Source organism: Rattus norvegicus, chromosome 4, assembly GCF_036323735.1.
Source record: "Rattus norvegicus strain BN/NHsdMcwi chromosome 4, GRCr8, whole genome shotgun sequence".
Classification (NCBI taxonomy): Eukaryota; Metazoa; Chordata; class Mammalia; order Rodentia; family Muridae; genus Rattus; species Rattus norvegicus.
Window position 1 is genome coordinate 162,613,987 of NC_086022.1, and position 21,631 is coordinate 162,635,617.

A 21,631-nucleotide genomic window follows, 5' to 3' on the forward strand; every position below is an offset into this window, starting at 1 on the left:
CACACACACGCACACTCACACAAGTCATGCCACAGCAACATACACTAGTGGATCTTCCACAAGCTACTGGGAAGACACTTGGTGATTCTGTGCAGCCATTTAAAAGTCTGACTGTGATGATTATGGAGCCTGTGCTAGAATATTAAATAAAGCAAACAATGCAAGAATCCTATGTGCATTACGACCACAGCAACATGTTTGTAAGCAAACGTGTGCTGAAGGCACCATGGACTAACAGAGAGTTGGTTTGTCATGATCGTAGTTCGTAAGGCCTTTTCTGTCTCTTTGATTTGCATTCTTATTACACAGCATGATTTAGACAATAATACTTTTCTTTAAAAATGTCCAGCTGCTTCCGACCCTGAAATAAACTAGCATGGTCCAAAAACAGACTGTGGTGAGAGAGAGGTGGGACATCTTTGCTGCGTGTGGGCCAGGGGGAGTGCTACGGGGTCGGGAGCAAAGTTAAGAGTGTCATCAATCAGTCTGCAGACTTGGGAGCTTCAAAGAAGGCACCACTCCCACCATATTCAATCACAGAAGGCATGGCATTCCACACTGAGCAGAGACTTCTTGCCACCCTGGGGTCCCCACCCACCACATGCACAGGACCCTCTATGGCTTTGTGATTTACACAGAGGATTCCAAGTATGCTCTGATGTCATGTAAGGAAAGAAAGTGACTCTGACCATGCCTCCAGCCCAGAACAGCGGAGATCCACACCAAAGACCCACAGTGACATCATGATCTGTCCCCTTTCCTGTGAGTCCCCATGACTGTCCTTTACTCATTCATTTTCAAGATACACTTTGTCTGCTGTCAAGCAGTGTAAGATACACTGCTGCCGGGGCCTCTGAACACAGATGGAGGCAGAAGGCAGGGTGACCGCAGAGGGGATCAGAAGGAGGCCAAACCATAGCCTATCATGGCCTCAAGCCAACCCTTTGGCGAAGGCTTGATGGGTAGACAAGAGAGGATCGAGGTGTTAGGGGCAAGCGGACAACCAGGACTGATTCTGCAATGGCTTCCCGGGTGGCTGAGCACTGAGGGGCTGTGAAGTGGTGAGTGCCTTCCTGTGACAAAGAGTTGGTGCCTTGGAAAACAGAAAGAAACTTCCCTGCCGCCAGTTTCCAATGAGATCAGACTCCCCAGGGAGAGATTTCCCACTATGAAGTCCCTGGGGAGGAGAGGAGGAGGAAACGGAAACCTACTGAGAGCGGTGAGCATCTGAGCCAAAAGTCCCAGTCAGACCCCAACCCAGTGGGCTTTTCCATTTGCAAGCAGATTCACTTACACCTGATTGCTGGTGTTCCTGTTCAATTCCACAGGCTGGCTCAGGGTTTTTGTGTTATTTTTAAGGATGTTAAGGTGGGGGGAGTGCAGGAAGGAAGAGAGAGACTGATGTCATTATTTACCGTCCCAGTTGGCTCCGTATCTGGGTGTGGAGAACAAATCCTAGGAATGGGCACCCGGGTGGCAGCCTCCAAGGGTGGGAAGAGGGCAGCAGCGGAGCTGGTCAGGTCATTAAACTATTGATGGACATGTGCAGTCCTGTGGGCCACCCAGCTGGCTGCATCTGCCATTAAGAGGAGGTAGGAGGGAAGGGCTTGAAGGGACCAACAGGGACCAAATGTGAAGGCGGGGTGGAAGCCACAGCCCCTCCTGTACACAGGCAATCCCAACCCAGGGTTATTCTCAGGCACTTTTCCTGTGAGAAAAGAATGGTAGGAATGTAGTGCAGCCAAGACCCAAATCCACTCTGCTGTGGGCTCGGTGCCCACTCCAGTGACGACAGGGGGCTGGCCCCCGCAGCCTGGAGTCAGAAAATCCACTTAAGGAATTCAGATTGGCAGCCAGGGACGCGTGGCATAGGTAACACGGCACTGAAAGCTCCCTCAAAGCGAAGTACACACAGTGAGCGTACACCCGTGAGCATGTGCACAATAGGTGCATATATACGCATGTGAACCCTCATGTGTTCCTCGGGCGTGTGACAGTGAACTGCAGACTACATGGAAAGGTGGCCAGAAACACTCCTGGATTTTTATGGCTCTCCAGGGACCGAGCTCCAGGAAGTGCTAGCAACTGCAGTCCAATCATGTCCCTGGCTAGAGAAGCCGGCTGGAGACTGGGGACTGTGCAGGAGGAGGAAGAACTTCATGGGGAAAAAATGTTGACAGAGTTTAATGTCAAGCGGAGGACGAAGGCTTGGGTGAAGGCAGCTTCCTGAGAAAGCGAGCGTGCTGAGCGCTCCAGCAATGTGTCTGGAGCTGTGCGGGGAAGGTTGAGCTAAAAGGCACAGGAGAGGGCTGGGTCCCCAAAGGCTGGAGCAAGCCTGAGGTAGTGAATGGGTAGTGCCCACCATCTCTCTCCTGCAGTGCCTAGAACTCGGCATACTGGAGTCTGCCCTTATATGAGAATTAACTAGCCAGGCAACCCACCTAGGAGGGCCCAGCAAGTCTGCCAACTACAAATACCTATGTTCTCAGCACAAAGACCCAGGACTAGAAGGGGGAAGAGAAGCTAGCTCACTGAGTAGCTGGCGTGGGCCGGCCACTTAGAAGCCTCACACTATTGGTAAGACCTGGGACCCAAGAAATCACACAGCACAGACCAAGACGAACGCCAGGCCTATCTGCTGCCCCCATCTTCTACCTGGAGTTCTGGGACCACTTATCCCAAAGTGAACACTTCTTGACTCCCCTTAAAGAACAAAACAGCAAACAAACACAAACATCAAACCCCCTGGTAGCTTTCATTTAAGTCTCTATCTCCCTGGGCATCTCTTGTCCCTCATGGAAGAACCAAGTGAACGCAATAAGTCAGTGAGAATCCCCAGTGGCCCACCCTTCCCTCTGTATTTTAACTGTGGGTTCTCTTGTCTGTCTCGCAAGTAGGCTATATACTCCACTCATACACAGTGCCTGCGCCCTCTGGCCTGAGCCCTGTCTAGAACACCACTGAGAGCCACGAAGTGCAGGATGCATGAACAGTGGCTTACTTAACAACCGGTTCTCAGAGGTGGCATGTTTCGGTAGACGCTCATGAAAAGCTACTTCCTCGGAGGATCCTCCTGAAAGGTGGGCAGCTGGGTCAGCCCAACCCTAACTCTGCATGGAGATCGTCAGCAGTGTTTTTTCAAGCTGCAGGTTGCAGACTCAGAGGATCTGGGACAGAGGCCCGGGAATCTGAATTATTGACAAGATTCCCAGATGTCTCTAACTCAGAGCCAGGCTTGGAATTACTGCTGTTGTCCCTTGACTAGCAGTCATGTTCTGACCTGCAATTGGGCTAGGTAAAACTAAGAAAGGGAAACAAAATAGAGGATTCTCTCCTACAGCCTTTCTTCCCCAGGTCTTGGGTCAACCTCTTACCCCCACGATGCTGCTACCTGCTAGAGTGGAGCTGATGGCCACATTTCCCCCCACACTGTGGGCAGACACAGTGAGGCCCGGCAAGGAAAGACTTCTTTCTTTTTTCATCTTGCCCTTGAGTTCAGGGAGAGAACACAAGGTCCTTCGAGTCTTCAAGGACTAGCTTTTAGGAAATGGAACCGGACGCACAGATGATGTCGATCTGATGCTGTCAGGCACCTCTCTGACCCTGTGCAGGCTGGGACAAAACATCCCTGTCCCGCAGGCCACACACCTAAGTCTGACGGCAGTCTCATCAACTTAGGCCAGTAGGCCAGGAGGGACAAAGGCCCCAGCCCTTTCCTCGCCAGCCATTTCACTCATACGTTCATGGCAACACAAGAGTCAGAAGATGAAGGGAGAAGCTACGTGTGCACATTTTCTTTCAAAAAGAGAGCTGACCTCCCAGAAAAAAAAATTCCATGAGGCTAAAAGCTGAACAACCCGTACCCCATGATTTACCCAAGAGCCAGGGTGAGAAACCCCTTGAAGCCTGCTCCCCCTGGAGACACTTCCTCTAGAAGTAGGAGCCAGTTACCTCAGCCAGACACATGCAAGAGGCCCCTCTTCTCCCTGTCCCCCTCCTCCCGCCAGCCTTGGCTGAGATTGATGGAGCCAGGACAGCTGCAGCAGTGGAGGAGGGGCTGGGGTGCACAACAGCTGGACTGAGGGAGGGCCCTTCCCCGGGCTGGGCGGAGTCCCAGCCGGCACTGGAGCGGAAGGAGACAAGGGTCTCATCTGCACACTTCTCCTTAAGGATGGAATGTGTGGCACTGGACTCCATTTTGACCCTGCTCCCCAGTCCCTCATGGTCCTTCACAGCCAGGCCGGTGTCCGTGGATTCCACAGGGAACGAGGCCACGCAGGAGTAAGGCTACAAGTCTAGGACCCCGGGGCAGCAGCCCTATGAGAGATCCTGCATCTCCACCCTTAACCCTCCCATTCACCGGCTAACCCCAGGCCATGGAGGACAAAACCAGGACCCTTGCATTCAGGCAAGAAAGTAGATGGCCATGCAACAGCCTTGCCACATGAATGTATGGTGGTATGGGGGTTAGCAGGCATGGCTCTGTCACAAGTCAAACTTGGGAATCTTTACAGACTTGGAACCAAATATCAGCTCCTCTCTGGCTTCAATTTCCAGTCCTCGTGTGTGCCAAGAAGGCTTCCATGAAATAGCTCTTGAAATCCGAAGGACAGGATGCTGGTGCCTACTACATGGTGGGCCTCAGTTTTCACAGTTGTTGAATGACGGCTCCAAATTTGGGTTCATTTCCTCCAATGCTATCAATTCATTCAGTCAGGGCAGAGGCAAGTGCCCTGAAGGCCTTTCTTCTAAGAGTCCTGCTTGTAATGGCCTGCCTAGCTCAGCAGTATCTCCCACATAGACGAGGCTCTTGTACTATGCCCCATGCCACACAGTCTCCAAGTGTGTCTAATCTTTTATCATTCCACACAGGTACACTCTAGCGATAATACACATCTCTGAAGGCCCTTCACATGCAGGGAGGCCAGTGCGGTCATCTAGGACAGCATCCACTGGAGCAGGTGGCCAGTTACACTTCATTAACCAATACTAGATGAAATTTAAAGAAAACACCAGCTCCTCAGGCACCTGGATGTGCTGTAAATGCTCTCAACACTCAGTCAGAGACAGACCACAGCCCCAGACGTGCAGAGAGTAGAGGAAGGGTGTGGCAATGCACCACAAGATGCTCTCCACAGGGCCAAAAAACTCTCCAGAGGGGCAAAAAACTCAAGAGATAGCTCACACAGAGAGAGAAGGGACCTGTGGCAACCCTGAAAGGATGAGAAGTCTCCAGGGTTGAGAGTCCACTGACCACCCTCTTTACTAAGAGTCTCTTGGGCTCCCACACCCAGCAGGACACAGCAGGCAGCTGTCACAGCATACTTCATTTTTGGGATGCATGAGATGCCTGACATTCTCTCCAGCTTTGGTGGACTCCTGGCCTTTCCTAGATCAAGGCCTGCATCTTGTCCAAGGTACCGCCTCCTGCTACCTAGCAGTGCTCCGTGCCCTGCCTGGCTTCAGGCTGCAGCAGGAATTGCACAGTTCCTGGCCTTCCCTACCTCCAGCCCAGATTTACAACCACCAGGTCACAAACCCAAGCGGAAGGAAGAGAAAGCCCAGCACCTGCTGTATTCAAGGTATCATCCAGGTCTCCTCATTGACCATTTGATATTCAAAAAAAAAGTGTGGTTAACCCTCTTGTCCAGACACAGAAACTAAGGCCCAAAGAAGGAGGGTGATGTGTGGAAGACAGTACCAGGTACAAATTAAGAGACGGCTGACTCCAAAGCCAACAGGGTGTCACACCTCCACGAGCTATGCAGCTCTGATAAAGCAGGTAGGCATTCATCCCCCGCAGTGGCCCCACAGCAGAGAAGTGTCAGGGGGCGAGCACGACTTGCCTTTCTGGCCAGAAGCAGGCAAGAATCCCAGCCTTGAGGAGGTACTGAAAGGCCACAGAGGCAAAGCCCATGAAGGAGGAGGAGGGAGGATGGAAGAGAGGAGAAGGAAGCAAACACCAAGGCAGCAAGGTAGGATGAGAGGCACCTGAGCGTCTCAGTCTGGTCTTATTAATCACATGAGCGGCAGGTTTGTCTGAAGCCTGTCTTCCTCACAGCTGTGCGCCTACCACAGTAGGCACTTAGTAAGCGCCTGTGGGAAGATGGAGGGTGGTGGACAGATGACAAATGGAAAGACAGCGCCAAGGACAAGGGACAGGGAAAGCCTCTTCTGCCTCTTCAGAGACCCCATCTCCATGAAGCCTCCCTGACCTTGGCTCCCTGAAGCCGTTCTCCAATGGGCTCCTTGGCCTGCTCCTTGGCTATCAGTTACAATCCTAAATGACTATAGGTCATAATCTAGGCTATGGCAGGTTGGGGGAACACTGAGAAATCTTTCTTTCTTTAGAGATGACAAGATTGAGATCCAAGAGGGGACCTGGCTTGCCAGGGAGGTGGGCGGGGGGGATGCATATGGCTTCAGAGTAGAGAAAAGTTTCTTGTGTTTGTGTCTGTAGGTCTTGAGTGCCTAAAGGTTCATTGCTGGACTGGGCCGGAGCCGGCAGCCATCTGTCTCCAAGGTCTGCCAACAGGCCTTCCCTCCCATGTACGGATGGTAATGAAGCCCACCACAGGTGATCTCAGAATACTGCACCAGGGGGAGGGCCTGCTGGCCATGGCTCCAGCCTTTAATTTCCGATTTCCCAGCCTGACACCCCTAATAGTCTGGGCCCTTTCTGCTCTGGCCCCAGTTGGTCATACATCACCATAGCTGATGCCAGCCATGCCTTCCCCCAGCCATCTGGACAGAGAAATGAGCAAAGAGCAGGACAAGATGATCTTGGCAGAGGCCTGCTGGGAAGCCACAGACACCTGGTCCCTACCCTGCCTGCCCTTGCTGTGAATGTGCTACTGGGATGCAGGATGGCAAGATAGCAGTGTTTTGTTTGTTTGCTTGTTTGTTTGTTTTTGTTTGTTTGTTTTTTAGGTCTCAATTTCCCCTTACATAGCTTAGAACCTTCTGCCCCAAAGGCAACAAGATATGCTAATGTGGAATGTGGCTGTTCCTCTGCCCCCTTCCCCCTAGTATAAAGACAACACACACCACAAGTGGAACATCTTGAGGCAACCCATGGCCTCTATCCTGAACAAGTGCTCAATCAGATCTGTGAGTCAAAACAAGATGACATTAAAAGGCCACTTCCCAAGTAAGAGAACTGCCATGTTGGGCAAGGGCATCATGGGAGGACAAGTTAGTGCAGTCAGGACAGGAGAGCCTGGAGCCACACGCTTAGCCTGGAGGTGAGCATGACCAGAGGTCCTGAGCACAGAGTGAACTACACACCCCACAGCAAAGGATGCCCCAGGCTGCCAGTGCTCATGAAAGGTCACAGGGAGAACCTTAGGGATGAAGTGGATGTGTGAAGAGAGGAGCGTGTCTACGAGGTGCCCTCAAGCTGCACAAGGCAAGACGCAGGTGCAGGAGACCAGCCTCAGAGCACTAAGGTTTGGGGAATAGGGAAGGGAGTGAGGCCCATCAGAAGGCACCGTTTGTATCCTCATGTTGCCCAAATGCAAACGTCACTGGAGGGGTGCCCTGGCATAAAACCACATACTCACAAAGTCTTGTTCTCAGAGCATAGCCCAGGACACCCCTGGGTGAAGAACTTCACAGAGGACAGTCACTGAGAGGATTGGGGATCCAGCAATCTAAGTATTCATTTGCCTGAGAATATGGGGCACCACACCCAACATCTTTTGACAGTCAGTGAATATTCCTATCTTCAGAGGACAGACAGCAATACCCATCAGATGCTTCAATGCGTGAGATCCTTCATCACCACAATACCTCAAACAACAGAATTCCTACCCCAGAGTGCCAGACAGCCAAGATGTCCACAGAGCCAGGCCTCCGTGAGACTGCTGGGAAAGCCTCCTTCCTTGTTCTCTCAGATGTGAATGTAGCTGGAAGTCCTTGGCAGACAAATCAGTCCTCTCTGCCTCTGCCATCAAATGCCATTCTTCCTGTGTCTCAGTATCTAAATTTCTCTCTTAGATGAACACCAGTCATCGGCTAACCCCTGTATGACAAACCCTAGAGGATCTCATCTTAGCTTGATTACATCTGTAAAGACCCTTATTTCAAACCAGAAGAGCATACGGGCTCCAAGCAGATATCAATTCAGACGGGGACACTATTCAGTACACTCTATTCATTTGCGGTCAAAAGATGGCAGGTATGGCTGGCTTAAATAACATGTCCCCCATATCCTCAGGCATTTGAATACTTGAGTCCCTACTTGGTGGCCCTGTTTGGTCAGGTATAGATGTGGACTTGCTAGAGGAAATATGTCACGGGGAGCAAGTTTTGAGAGTTTAAAATCTTGTGTCATGTCAAATTTTCTCTCTTTGTTTACAATATGAGATGTGAGCTCTCAGCCCTTCCTGCCACATGCCTGCCTGTTTCACACTTCTGAGCCATGATGGGGAGGAACTCTTATCCCTGAGGAGCCATAAGCCAAATAAACACTTCCTTCTGTGAGTCGCCTTGGTCGTGGTGTTTTTTCACAGCAATAGAAGCATGCCTAATACATCAGGTATCCAGAAACCCAGGCCCAAGTCCCGGACCTACCTCTGAGCACCTGGCTGGGTCACCTGAGCTGGGTCCCCTCAGTCACTCTCCTCTGAAAGGGGACCGCTTGGATTTGATTTCCCAAGTCCTCGCCAGCTGCAACGCTGCCAAATTAAAAGCAATTAAAAGTCAGCACAAACTCACAATTTTAACAATATAAATACACATAAATACAGATACTCGCAAGGCCCTGTTGGCAGCCACGTGTCCCCCCAGCTCTGTTCTCTCAAGCCCTGGAAGCACAGAGACCCTGGCACTCATAAGCAAGCTCGGGCCTGCGTCCTGCTTTCTAAACATCTTTCTCTAACAGGAGCCAGGGCTCTTTAGAGCAGCGACCAAGTCCAGGTTTCAAAACACCAGTCTCCAGCAGAAATGGAGATCCTTACAGCAGCCACTGGTTCCAGGGACATGGCATGAATCGAGAGTTTTCTGTGATGCCTGAACATAAGCAAGGCTTCAGAAATACAAAGGTAGGAGCCATGTTGGTTCAAAAGGTCACAGGCGCCAAATGAAAGATGCCTCAGTAACTCTAGCAAGAACAACTGGAACAACGTAAGCAACTATTCAGCCAGAATCCACAGAATAAATGTCATATTCATTATGTGTCATTTGTCCGTGCTTTTGTTGTGTTATATATTTATGAGCCTGTAATGATAAGAATAACTAAGTGAATAAGTAAATAAGTGGGAGAAGACAGTTCCTTCCAGAATTACAATTAATAAATGCAGAACAATGAAGTAAACAGAAAATTACATTTATACAAACATCACTGTAGCAGGCAACGCGGTTGACGGATTAGCTAAAATTAGTGGGTGAACGTCCAAGGCACAACTGGGTATTTGTCTAGTGTCAGAAGTATCCGCTCCTCCAAACGCTTATTAATTTCAGAGAAGAAATTATAGCTCTACAGCACAGGCACCGAACAGCATTGCCTCCTCCTCATGATCAAGAGTGACATCACCAGTAATAACACACTCGGGTCTCATGGTCCCCTGCTCCAAGGAGGACAGTGTCAGTGTTGTGGGGATGTACCCAAATGTATCATTTCAATCTCATCGAAAGGAAACACTCACAGTGACAGCATCTATCGTGTTGACCAGGTCTTCCAGCCTGCCACGGTGATGGAGACAAGAAAAACCTGAGGCAGCCTGGGACCAAGCAACTAAATGCAGTACACAGACTTGAGCAAGAAAGGGGGTAACACAAAGAGAAGTTCAAACCAGGGTGGGGCCAGTTAGCAATCACACTCTTAACGTCTTGGCTTTCAAAGTCATTGAAAAGTTGGGCTTCTTAAACAATGGGCTGTGACTGAATCCCACCTGTAAATAAACATTGCAAGGGCTGAAAAAAGTTTCTATCTAAATTCACAGTGGCCAAAAACCTAATTCAAAATGAGATTTGTAATGAACCCAAGTTTCTGGTGGATGATCTTTTGACTGCCCCGCAACCTTGGTTCTGAACATGGGACGTGGGATGAGACTGTCCACACATCACACACCACCAATATCCACAGCCTGCAGCTTATCTGCTGAGAGTCCAGACCCCTGCATGCTATGAACTGCAGGGTTCTCGTGTACAGACAAAACTATATGCTCTTACACACACATAACGGTTTGATTACGGAAAACAAAGACTTCGCATGTTTTCCTACAGTCACTCTGCAGCGCCTAAGTATCGAATTAGCATATCTTTTGGATTGTGTTGTATTACAAACGTTTGGCTTTTTAAAAAACTACTCATGGAGTTGCTGCCCTGAGTGTCATAAAAAATTGTGAAGTGGATTTTGGTGTAGAATTTCCAACAGCTTCTCAAATAGGCCCCAACAGACTTCTGCTGGTTTCATGCTATGTATTTGTGCGAAGCAGCATCCTCAGCACTGATGATCATTAAATCAAAATATCGATCAACTCTGAAAAACACTGAGGATGCTCTGTGTCTTGCGGCATCAAATATCCCACCAAGATGTAATTCTTCCTGCAAAAACATACACGCGCATCCACCTCATTAGTACGCAAATTTGCTACTGTTTTTAATAAATGATAAAATATGTATATTAAAAATCATCTTTAAACTAATTTATCATTCATCGTCAGGCGATGGTTGGTTTATATACTGTGTGCCTGGGATCGTGTAAAAATTTCCCTGGTGGAAAGAAGTTATAAGTGGGAAAGCTTAAAAAGACTTGATAGGCTGCTAATCACAACCAAAAGAAGCAAGATGCACAGAGTGTGGGCCACACGTATGCAATACATGTGCACAGGATGCATGATGTATGTATACATACACATGCTACATGCATCGGCAGACATGCTACCAGGCTACAAGAGCTTGGGAACTTTGGAAGTGAGCATGGTTGGTGGGGACGGGGTGGGGGTAAGGAAATGGGGAGAGAAAAAATGGTCTTTCTGCTGTTTTGGGCAGCCTGCTGAGCCACAGAGCTGATTTTCACACAAGGATTACTAGATTACATTTTTCACCACAGGCAGCTGTCCCTGTCAAATAAATAATCATCACCTTACATTTATATATCACCTTTCATCCTGCTACCCCTTTCCTATGGCTAGGACCAGCCTGGGAACAGCTTTGTGCCCCCTCAGGAAAGGGAGGGGGAAGAAGGCTGGAGGGTGTGGCTTGCACCCGGGGAAGCAGACTGAACCCGACTGAGTTCCATGAAAGCAGGGCTGGAGCCCGCCTGTGGCAGAGAGAACCACCACACCAGGGGTGGAACCTGTGGTGTAGTGTGCTATGGTATTAAAGAATAGTCAGGGCAAAGGGGAATATAGAAGCAGTCAGGGCTGGACTCTGCAGCCAGGGCTAAGCCCCTACAGGCAGGGCTGGGCCCCTGCAGCCAGGGCTGCCCCAACTCAGCAGCAGCAGGCAGATGATGGCTCTCAGGCTCTGGTGAGACTGGACGGGCCTCATCTCTGTGCAGTTGCCTCAATTCAAAGACGTGTATGTCAGAAGGAATCCTGGGAGCTGCCCTACAGGAAAGCCTTGAGCACCAAACCCTGTTATTCACCCGCTAGCCAGCTGGACAAGGGGAGAAGCCATGAGCTCTACTAGTGGCTGTCACAGGTTCCCTTCTGAGCCGGGTGACCCACTGTGTATCAGCCTTAGGCAGCTGCGTATTCAAAGCAGTGGCTTCAGCGAGTGAGGCACGGCTCCCACAAAAGGAAGAGAGGCCACAGGGCACAGTGGAGCCAGGCTGGAGCTGCGAATGAGAGATCTGATCCAGAGGATGTGTCCAAACTACTAGCCCTGGGATGCATAAGCACTCACGCACCAGGCCAAATCCCACAGGCCGGCTTCTGCTCAAAACACAGGGGCTGGCTCACACCGCCATCATGAAAGCCAGAGTGAATGAGGGCCAGGGTCAATGGGTAGCAGAAGCAACAGAAACTCTGAGCGGCCTTAGGTGATGGGCACCAGACTTCCTCAGAGACAAAGGGCTCCTGGAAGTCCTGGGAAGATGAGTGGACCTAAGCAGAGCAGAGGAGGGGGCAGGGAGAAGGGAGTGGCACCAAGATGTGCAGCATTCGGAAAGCAGAGGTGAGCAGAGCATCCATCACTGCAATGCCGGAAGTGAAGGGGACCAGCTGGAAAACCCACTGAAATTGTGCTAAGAGGAGGGCCGACTGGCATTCAGATGCCCCTCAGTGTGTACCCATGGCTCAGAGGGCCTAGGTCTAGGCAGTGAGAAGCTAGTTTTAAGTGAGCAGGAGGAGGGTGGTTTGTTTGTCTATTTTTAAATGCTTTCATGATGGGATATTTGAGAGCTGGCAGAATGTTCAAAAGCATGGATCACCTTGGATAACACAAAATTCAGCCCACCCCTCCAGTCAGGACCCCAAAGACCCTGGGTAAATGTCCACTGAGTCCCATGGTGCCCTGTGGGCCTCTGGTGCAGGTTCCCATGTTGCCCTCCATTAATCTACCACATCCGTGCATCCTGTCACTTCCGATTGGCCTACCCCAGCCTCCACAGCACCAGGCCTTTACGCCACACACCCCACTTCCCAAGCCTTAAATAAAATCCCTGGTTCTTTCTGTTTGACATCCAATTACAAGTTCTACATTCCCACTGTCCACAACACTTGGCCACTCTTTCCTGTCCTTTGCCAGGGACCCAGCATATCCTTGGAACCCCAAACCCCACATGGAACCCCAAAAACATATCCACTAGCAGGGATAAAGACTTGCTCTAGGTCCTCCTACATCTCACCCCAAAAGCTCCATGGGGTCTCACACCATAAGTTCCAGAATACCTTTCTCATTCATAAGCCAGTTACACACTTCTACACACGCGCGCACACACACACACACACACACCTACATACCTTCTACACACACACACACACACACACCTACATACCTTCTACACACACACAGACACACACACACACCTACATACCTTCTATACACATACACATACATCTACATACCTTCTACACACACACACACACACACACACACACACACACACACACACACACCTGCAAATGGTCCAAAACTGACTCTGGCCCTTCACTGGGGAGCTCCCCCAATCTCCTCTGTGTCTATACCAGGTCTAAAGTCCAGCATGATCTCCCCAGAAGCCCTGCCTACTTTCAGGGATTGTTTCAGGAATGCCAGGGGCAGCACTTTCTTAGACAACTTGGGCAAGAGGCAGGCTTTTCCCCCTGGGTTGGCCCATAGCCCCGAAGCCTAGGATGAACACACTTCTTACCACACCCTCACTGCCCTGTATCCTGCTCCACAAGACAAGGCCTCTATTTTCAAAAGCATCCCCAGAGAGTTCCCTTCATGCCAGATACCTAAAACCAAGGCTAATCCAGAGCTGCCCCAGAAAACATCAACCTGCAGTACCACAGCCATCACCCCTGCCAGGGCACGGCCATGGCCACTTTGTGACATCTATTCCCAGGCAGTGCTGGTGGCTGCTCCGGATGTCTACCCTTCTGTGGTCCAAATAAGCAGAGTTTACTCATGAAGGGAGAATCAAGAGCAGTGGCAATGCAAGGGTAAGGTCTGCAGCAAGGGCCTGGTCCAGCCAACCAGCTGGCATCAGCAGAGACAGGTCATGACCTGAGCCCCACGTGCCACCTGCAGGAGCCAGAGAGTCATCAGTTGTGAGGGGGAGAAAAGCCACCTGAAGGGTTCAGGGAGTCGAGAGGATCCCTATGGCTAGACATCAGGTTAAGCAGTATGCCAAGAAGCAGCAGGGGGGAAACAGGTGGAGAAACTGCCAGCATCTCCAAGTCACCCCAAGCCAAGAGCCAGGCTGCAGAGAACAGAAGACCCTCCTGCCACCATTTAGAGATGCCATACAGTACGGCTGACCTCTTGGGGGAGTGCTTGGGAAAGAGGAATCTAACTCAGTTCACCCCACACCTGGGTAAAGACTTCTTTCCTCAACCTCAGCCCTGTAGCAGGAGGGAAGAGCGGGCTGAGCCTTACTTCCCTAGGCACTCCCCTGCCCCCACAAAAAGAAAAAGGACCATGAAGTTGAAACCTGAGAAGATGCCAAGGGGCAGCGGGAGGCAATTTACAGCTGGGAAAACTGAGCCCTTGGCCAGATGTGGGCCCTGGGCGGGAGGGGGAGGGCTAATCGCTGTGCCTAAGTGCCTGGAGGGGCTCCCTTCTCAGGTCACCAGCAGCCAGGCCTGGTTCTGAGCTGAGAGCTGGGTGAGAGCAGAGAAGAGTAGAAGGACAGGGCAGTAACCAGGACCTACGTACCTGCATGGCTGGCGACTCAAAGCCATCAACCAGGGCAGGGCATGGGGAGCAGGGTAGAGGGAAGGCAGGCAAAGAGAAGGAACAGAGGGGAGAGGCCAGGAGGAGCTACGCTGGCTACAACAGAGTTAGAGGGCTTCTTCCCTTTCAGGGATCCCTGACATGGTCAGGAGGAACCAGCCAGAGACCTGCTCATTCTTGGCCAGGCCCTAGACTCCACTGCTTCCTGAGCACTGAGGACGTCTATCCGTGATCCATCACAAGTGTGCACACTTCCGGGGCCTCTTGCAGCACCAGACCCCGGAACAAGGGCCAATCTGATACAATCACAATATCAAAGCCAGAAGCCAGAGAACCAGAGAACCTCTCACCACCAACACAGGGCAAATGAAGGACCAGGAGGCCCAGGCCCAGAGAGGGTGAGGGTGATCATGAAAGTCACACAGCCAGTGAGCAGGACAGTCAGGACCCAGATAACCTAATGTTGGGCTCAGAGACCCCAAACTACCCTCCTCACCAGCCCAGGCTAGCACAGTCTGGCTAAGGAAACAAAGCTGCCCACTTCAAGAGCATCTCAGAGGCTGGGAAAGAAAGGGGGGAGAAAGTCAACCCCCCTAAAGAGATGCATGCAAAAATCCCTCTGACAAGTGGTGGAATTATTTCCATTGGAAAAAAAATTAATGAAAAACCCTCCCTTAGCAGACCCCAGGGGTATTTGGCTATAAGCTGATGTAACAGGGAGAAGAGAGGCCAAGGGGAAGGAACCTCCCCATACACACACACCCCAGCATGCCTTGTGCCAGAAGCACAACAGGGAAGCTGCAGCTGGAGTTGGGGGACGCAAGCCAAGCAGGATGTTGGAGCCTTGGAAGGAGGCCTGACACAGCCAAGCTGGCTGGGAGGGAGGGGGCGAGGAAAGCAGAGGCCTTTGAAATGGCAGCACGCAGCGGGCACTCCACTGAGCCCATATGCAGGTAGGCCTGGGGCGGACACAGACCCTGAAGCAAGGCCTGTGGAAGGCAGAGCAGGGGTCTCTGTGACAAAGCTGGCTGCAGACAGAGCCAAGAAGCAGAGAGAGGGGCCTGGGACTCAGGATATCAGGAGGTCAGGACCTGACTCAGGCTCTGAGGACAAACATTGGTGGTTAGGATAGAAGTGTACAAGGAACTTCCTATTGAGCCCTTCACACAGGCGGAGGACCTCTGATAAAGTTCGCATGCCTACACAAGGACCTAGCACCCCAGCCTGGGACCTCAGAAATACCCAGCTTGCAGAGGGCACTGACATGAAGAGTCACAGTCTATGTTCCCAGCATGGACAGTGTCACATGGGGAGGCCACCTGGGAAGGGGTCCCAGAGAGAGCCATTACCACGGATAGGCCTGGGCAGCACCACCAGCTCTATAGGCACCCCACCATACACTATCTTCCCCTACCGGATACCTACGTAGCATCACTGACCAATAGAAAGCTCTGGCAGCTGGGGCCACCTGGTAGCTCCAAAGAGCAACTAGGGAACCCATCCCTGCCTACAGTTTGGGGTATAGATGAGTAGGGTACTTAGAGGTAGTAGGTGGAGGTAGTGACAGATTGTTTCCCCATTTCTGGTATCCTGGTGAGAGTTCTCTTTCACCCACTAACCCTGCCACGTGCAAAGCTGATCATCACAGGAAGAATAAAAAATGCCCCAGCCTCTGGATCAATGGCCAGTTCAGCATTTTATCTTGGAAATGCTGAACATGCCCTTGACCTCTCTGAGCCTCTAGTGCCCAGCATAGGTCTCAAAAGGGCAGCCCAGTCCTTGACACAAATTGTAGGAAAGACATGAGCTCTGAGGCCAGAAAAAACTGCAGTCCCAGAAACAACACCCAGAGTACTAAATGGGTGCTGAACCTGAAATGGGGCGTGGCTTGGCACCCCATGGGACTAGCCTGCACAGATCTAAGGCTACATGTGCCAGGGGCAGCTGGGAGTAGATACTCCGTGAAATCGACAGACTCCGCCCACTTCTGGACTTAAGCTGAGCTTCCAGGGAGTTTGCTATTGCTGTGTGTCCCCTGCTGCTGGAAAGCCTTGACCTTTACTGCTGCTCTCCCCAGGCTAGCCCCTCCCTAGGCTAGCCCCTCCCTCCACGACCAGCACCATCCACCATTCACACAAGCCACCAAGCTGAGGTGTGTGTGGGGAGGGGGCAGTTTCGACTTCCTCAGAGCCCCGTTCTCTGCTTCTGGCCCCCATAGAGCCCTAGAATCATGGCTAGCAAGTACTCTAGTCTACAGCAGGAGCTCCTTTCAAAGGGTTTGGTCACAAGTAGGGTGCTGAAAGACCACTTCCAAACCTGGGACTATGCCCTGAGACAGCCACTTCTCCAAAGTAGACTGCAGCGGCTTCATTTCACTCAGCCTGGCCTCAGGGCCATCCATAAACCCGTGACGTGAGCGATTTGAGACTGAGGCAGAGGGGCACAAGGCCAGAAGAGATTGGATAAAACAACCTGCTGGGGGAAACCAACAGGTTTCCTGCTACCATCTAGTGGCCAGCAGCTGGAAGAGCAGGCACAGAGCAAGGCCACCAAGAAGTCTCCGGGACCATATCCCCCTCCCCACCATGCCTGGACTGAGACCAGGTGAAGTAGAACCTAGGCAGGAGTCGTGGGTGCCAGATAAAAACGTCACAACATCCGCACAAAACAAAAGATGTGCTGGCTGTCCACCCAAGGGCTTAGGAGAAAGGGCAGAAAGGTCGGCATGGCGATGTGGCCTGAACCGGCAGCAAAACAAGATGTCAGTCCTGACCATGGCTACTGTCCTGGGTGGCCTTTCCTCCTCTCCTCCTCCGGTGCCTTGCAGCTGCTTTTCCTGTCACTCGCCCCAGCCAGGCAAACCCCAGGCTGCACACTTGTCCTCATGCAGCCCCTCCCTCCCCATCTGTGCCAGCATGGCTGCCTCTTCCGCACTGCACATCACCTCGCCCATTCTTCCATCCCGGGCCCTAGTCACTGGTTCACCCATCCATCTTTTCTACTTCATCTTCACTAGTGGCCGCCTTCCTGATAGGCAGCTGGCCTCGTAGTGTGGCCTAGACCTCAGATATCCATACTCCTCACCTTGGAAGACTGCGAGCTCAAAAGAGCTAGCTGTCACTGTCCCAAGGCCTCCTTCCTTCTTGTCTTATAGGAGGCCATCTCTCTGCCAGCTTGCCTGTGGGCCTTGAAAGCTGAGCAACCTTCCACTCTAAAGCAGCTATCCTGAGAAAGACTAGGCCCTCAAGAACCTTAGGCTGCCTGGCCCATCCAAGTGACAAGACAGACATAATCTGATCTGATCTGGTTGAGCCCTAAATGTCTGTGTCAAACGCCTGGCAAGTTCCTTCCCCCTAAAACCTTAACATGCCCCCACTTGTACAACAAAGGATCATTACATGGGTCCTTTTGAGGGCAAAATATCTACAAGATTAACTTATACTAAGATATCAGTAACTGGCAACTTGGTATTTGGGTAACTGGGAAGACAGTGCGAATCCATCACCCATTCACTCTGCAAGAAGCAAGCTGTACATGTAAGTGAGGGGTGAGGCTATTTTTAACATTGTGACTTGTTTAGCTCTGTTTTAGCCACAGCATGGGGGATGGAGACTCAAGGTCAATACTGGCTCGCACAAGAAGGAAGGCACTTGCCTGGAGCTTCACCTCCAACAAGGTCAGGGTGGCCAACCTCATGTGACACCCTCTGGGAGCTGCTCCAAGGATCACCTCTCACAATGGCAGAGTTAATACCATTGGTAGCTAAGGAACCAAGACCCAGGACAGTTCTATACTGCAGGGTCAGTGAGTGTCCTGTCAGGAACTGACCAGGGTGGCTAGCCAGTGCCATCCTTCCATCACAGTAGCTATTCAGCAGGTGGCCTTCAGTTCTGCCTCCTCTCATCTCTTCCCCTCCCCTCCCGTCTCCTCTCCTCTCCTCTCTTCTCTCCTCTCCAGAAAGTTATTTTCACGCTGACCCCCACCGAGTACTCTCAAATGGCCTTTTTGAAATTGAGATGAGAGCCGAAGATCTGGACGAATCCTCAATCCACACCAAGCTACACGTGTGATCTCCCACAGACGGGCACCATGATTGGAAGCCTCACAGGGAACAGAGGCTCTCACATCTTGCCTGGGTGCTATCATATCTTTCACAGCAAGGAAATTTTCATGTAACAGCCACGTCACTGTTTAAGTAAATGGAGTATACCTGGTGTCACTACCTCAACCCTACCCAGGTGGAAGGTGCCTGTTGAGGCAGCTAGGTCTGGAGAAGGGGGGTGGGGACAGACCTCAGCAGAAGGGACCATGGTGGGAAGTTTGTCATCCTCAGATGGTGAAGGGGCTTCTGAATAAACTCTCAGAGCCCCAAAATACTTCTTCCACCTGCTTATCCCTGCCTAGGATTCCTTCATGGGGAGCTTTGATTCTGTGGTCAAAAATAGGCCTGAAACCATAAACCTGTGGTGTATGGGGACACCACTCTACATAGAATGACAGGGGAGAGAACTGCGAGGTGGTTTAGGGAGCTCAGAGGAAACAGCTGCTGGCTCTGGAAGTGTGGCTCTTCCTGGGCCTCTCAGGACACTCCTATAGGGGGACAGGGGCATTCAGGTTGGAGCCAGCAATAACTGAGTGGATCTGACCTTGCCCTGAGGTGAGGAAAAGGCACCCTGTGCCAGTAGCCAGGGTCCTCATCAGAACCTTAGTGGGAGGAATAACCACCCAACAGGACGAGGCTAAGAGTCTACAGCCAACGGGAAGAAGAAAAGATGGCAAAGAAGGTGAAGACGGAGGAGGAGGAAGAGGAGGAAGAGGAGGAAGAGGAAGAGGAGGAGGAGGAAGAGAAAGAGGAAGAAGAGAAGGAGGGGAAGGAAGAGGAGGAAGAAGAGGAGGAGGAGGAAGAGAAAGAGGAAGAAGAGAAGGAGGGGAAGGAGGAAGAGGAAGAGGAGAAAGAAGAGGAGGAGGAGAAGCAGGAAGAGGAGGAAGAGGAAGAGGAAGAAGAGGAGGAGGGGGAAGAGGAGGAGGAGAAGGAGGGGGAGGAGGAGGAGGGGGAGGAGGAGGAGGAAGGAAGAAGAGGAGGAGGAGGAGGAGAAGGAGGAAGAGGAGGAGGAGGGGGAGGAGGAGGAGAAGGAGGAAGAGGAGGAGGAGGGGGAGGAGGAGGAGAAGGAGGAAGAGGAGGAGGAGGAAGGAAGAAGAGGAGGAGGGGGAGGAGGGGGAGGAAGAAGAGGAGGAGGAGGAGGAGGAGGAGTGGCTGAGGTGGCAGCAGAGGACCAGCCCCCAGCTGGAGGAACCAGAAAGGGACAAAGGAACATTCCCAGGGGCCAAAAATGGAATGCCCAACTCGGGCTGCCTGCCTAGGCTCGCCGGAGACCTGCCCAGGAGCTGGGAGCTAGTCTGGAGAGGTGTGAGTGGACTGGGGAAGGGACACAGAACTGGGTCAAGAGAAAACCAGAATACTAAATCCACAGGAGACTGCTCGGAGTCATTAGTCATCGGGGAAATAGAATCAGCCACAGTGAAAGGCTGCCTCACACCTAGGACCGCCTTAATAGAAAAGAGAAAGGAGGAAAGGGACAGTAACAAGTGCTGGCAGGGATGTGGAGAAGCTGGAACCCTCCCACACTGCTGGTGGGAAGCAGGGTGACACAGCCTCTGTGCAAACGGTCTGCCTACCTCTTGCTGTGCAGAACACAGAGTTTCTATATGATCCATCCTTTTCCCCATCTGGGTAGTAACCCCGCCGAATCAAAGTCAAGTGCCCACACGAACACTGGAACAGCAATGTGCACAATGGCTTTCCTTACAAGCATCAGGAAGGAAAATAACCCAGATGCCTGTTGACAGATGAATCTATCAACACAATGCTGTACCTGCATATGGAGGAATATTACTCAGCCATAAAAGAACAAAGCATACCTACACTCTCCTATCTGGTCAGACCTGGAAGTTATCTAAACGAAGTAAGCTGGACACAAGGGACTACACACCGTATTGTGCTACAGAATCACCAGTAGAAAGCAGGTAGGTGGTTGCCAGCAGTTTAGGGGAGGGAGGACTGCGGTTTAGGGAGGGAGGACTGCGGTTTAGGGAGGGAGAACTGGAGTTTAGAGGGGAAGGACTGTGGTTTAGGGGAAGGAGGACTTTGGTTTAGGGAGGGAGGACTGCAGTTTAGGGGAGGGAGGGCTGCAGTTTAGAGAGGGAGGACTGACTAATAGCTAAGAACTACAGGCTGATGCAAAAGCTGAACAAGGCAGTAGGATCATTTCATAACCCAGTGAACGAGCTAAGGACTGAACTGCATCCTTCTTCAAAAGCGTCACAGTGAGATCAGAGAGTAGTGGCGCAGGCATGTGATCCAACATTTGGGAGGCAGATCATCCTTGGCTGCACAGCAAGTTAGATGCCAGCCTGGGGTATTGGAGACCCTATCTCAAAAACTAAAGGAACAAATATCAACAACAAAAAGCCCTGAAACGGTCACGCGGGTCCAGTCTATGTGATATGCCCTTTGCCGCGTTAAAAATGAACAAACATCTAAAACTCAGGAGATCCCAGGCAGAGACCCCTGTTATCACACAGTGGTGAGGCTTGCCAGCCCTGCTCAGAGGGTGAGAAGTCAGATTCAGAGAAGCCAAACTTCCTGTGCAGCATCCAGCCTGGCTGGCGTTCACGCACATTTGGCATGTGCTTTGCTAAGTTTACCGAATCAGAGTGTTTCCTCCTGGAAGACACACAACAGCCCCAGGAGAGAGGTGCAGCTAGTGTGTGCAGCTTCGGGTAACAAAGCTAAAGCACCCACTGTGTCCCCAACATCCAGGACACAGCTGAAATGTTGGTTGGCATGCTAGGCAGTCCCCTCTCCCTCTCAGTCACCGCCAATGGCAGTGGGAGGTGGGGACAGCACAGGCTTAGCCAAGTCCTGCACTGAGATCTGCATGTGACCCTGTTACTTGCTATTGGAGCGCCTCCAGTTTTTGCTCTGAAGAAACCCAAGTCATGCCATGGGCCTTGACTGTTTTGGGGGGGGTTAATAAATGAAATAACGAGTGTACCCAAAAGCTCCTGGCATAAGACCGGGCTCCAAACACCTTCAGTTCCTTTCCTTCCCCAAGGCAGAGAGCAATTACAAAGACTGGACTTCAGCAGGTGTACGGAATGTGGGCAGAGTGAGCAGGGAAGCAAGGTCAGGAGAGGATGCCACACATCAAGGACCAATATCCCAGTGACCTTGAAGGTCTGACCCCTGAAATATGGCATGGCTACTGTTTGAGACCCTGTTCTAGGAGTGGTTTTAATGGGG

The 21,631-nt window shown here is 51.4% G+C and overlaps 1 protein-coding gene across 10 annotated transcripts in view; it reads right to left on the reverse strand.

Moving 5' to 3' along the window:
• The window catches only part of Tspan9 (tetraspanin 9), a 181,671-nt gene that overhangs the window by 113,958 nt on the left and 46,082 nt on the right, over positions 1-21,631 (reverse strand). For 9 of the 10 annotated variants that reach the window (XM_006237498.5, XM_063286149.1, XM_006237495.5 and 6 more), the window contains one exon: positions 8,575-8,678. The gene's annotated coding sequence lies outside the window, so the exon portion shown is untranslated. Of the gene's footprint in view, positions 1-1,415; positions 1,527-8,574; positions 8,679-21,631 lie in introns of those variants that run through there. The other variant, XM_063286148.1, reaches the window with a different exon arrangement.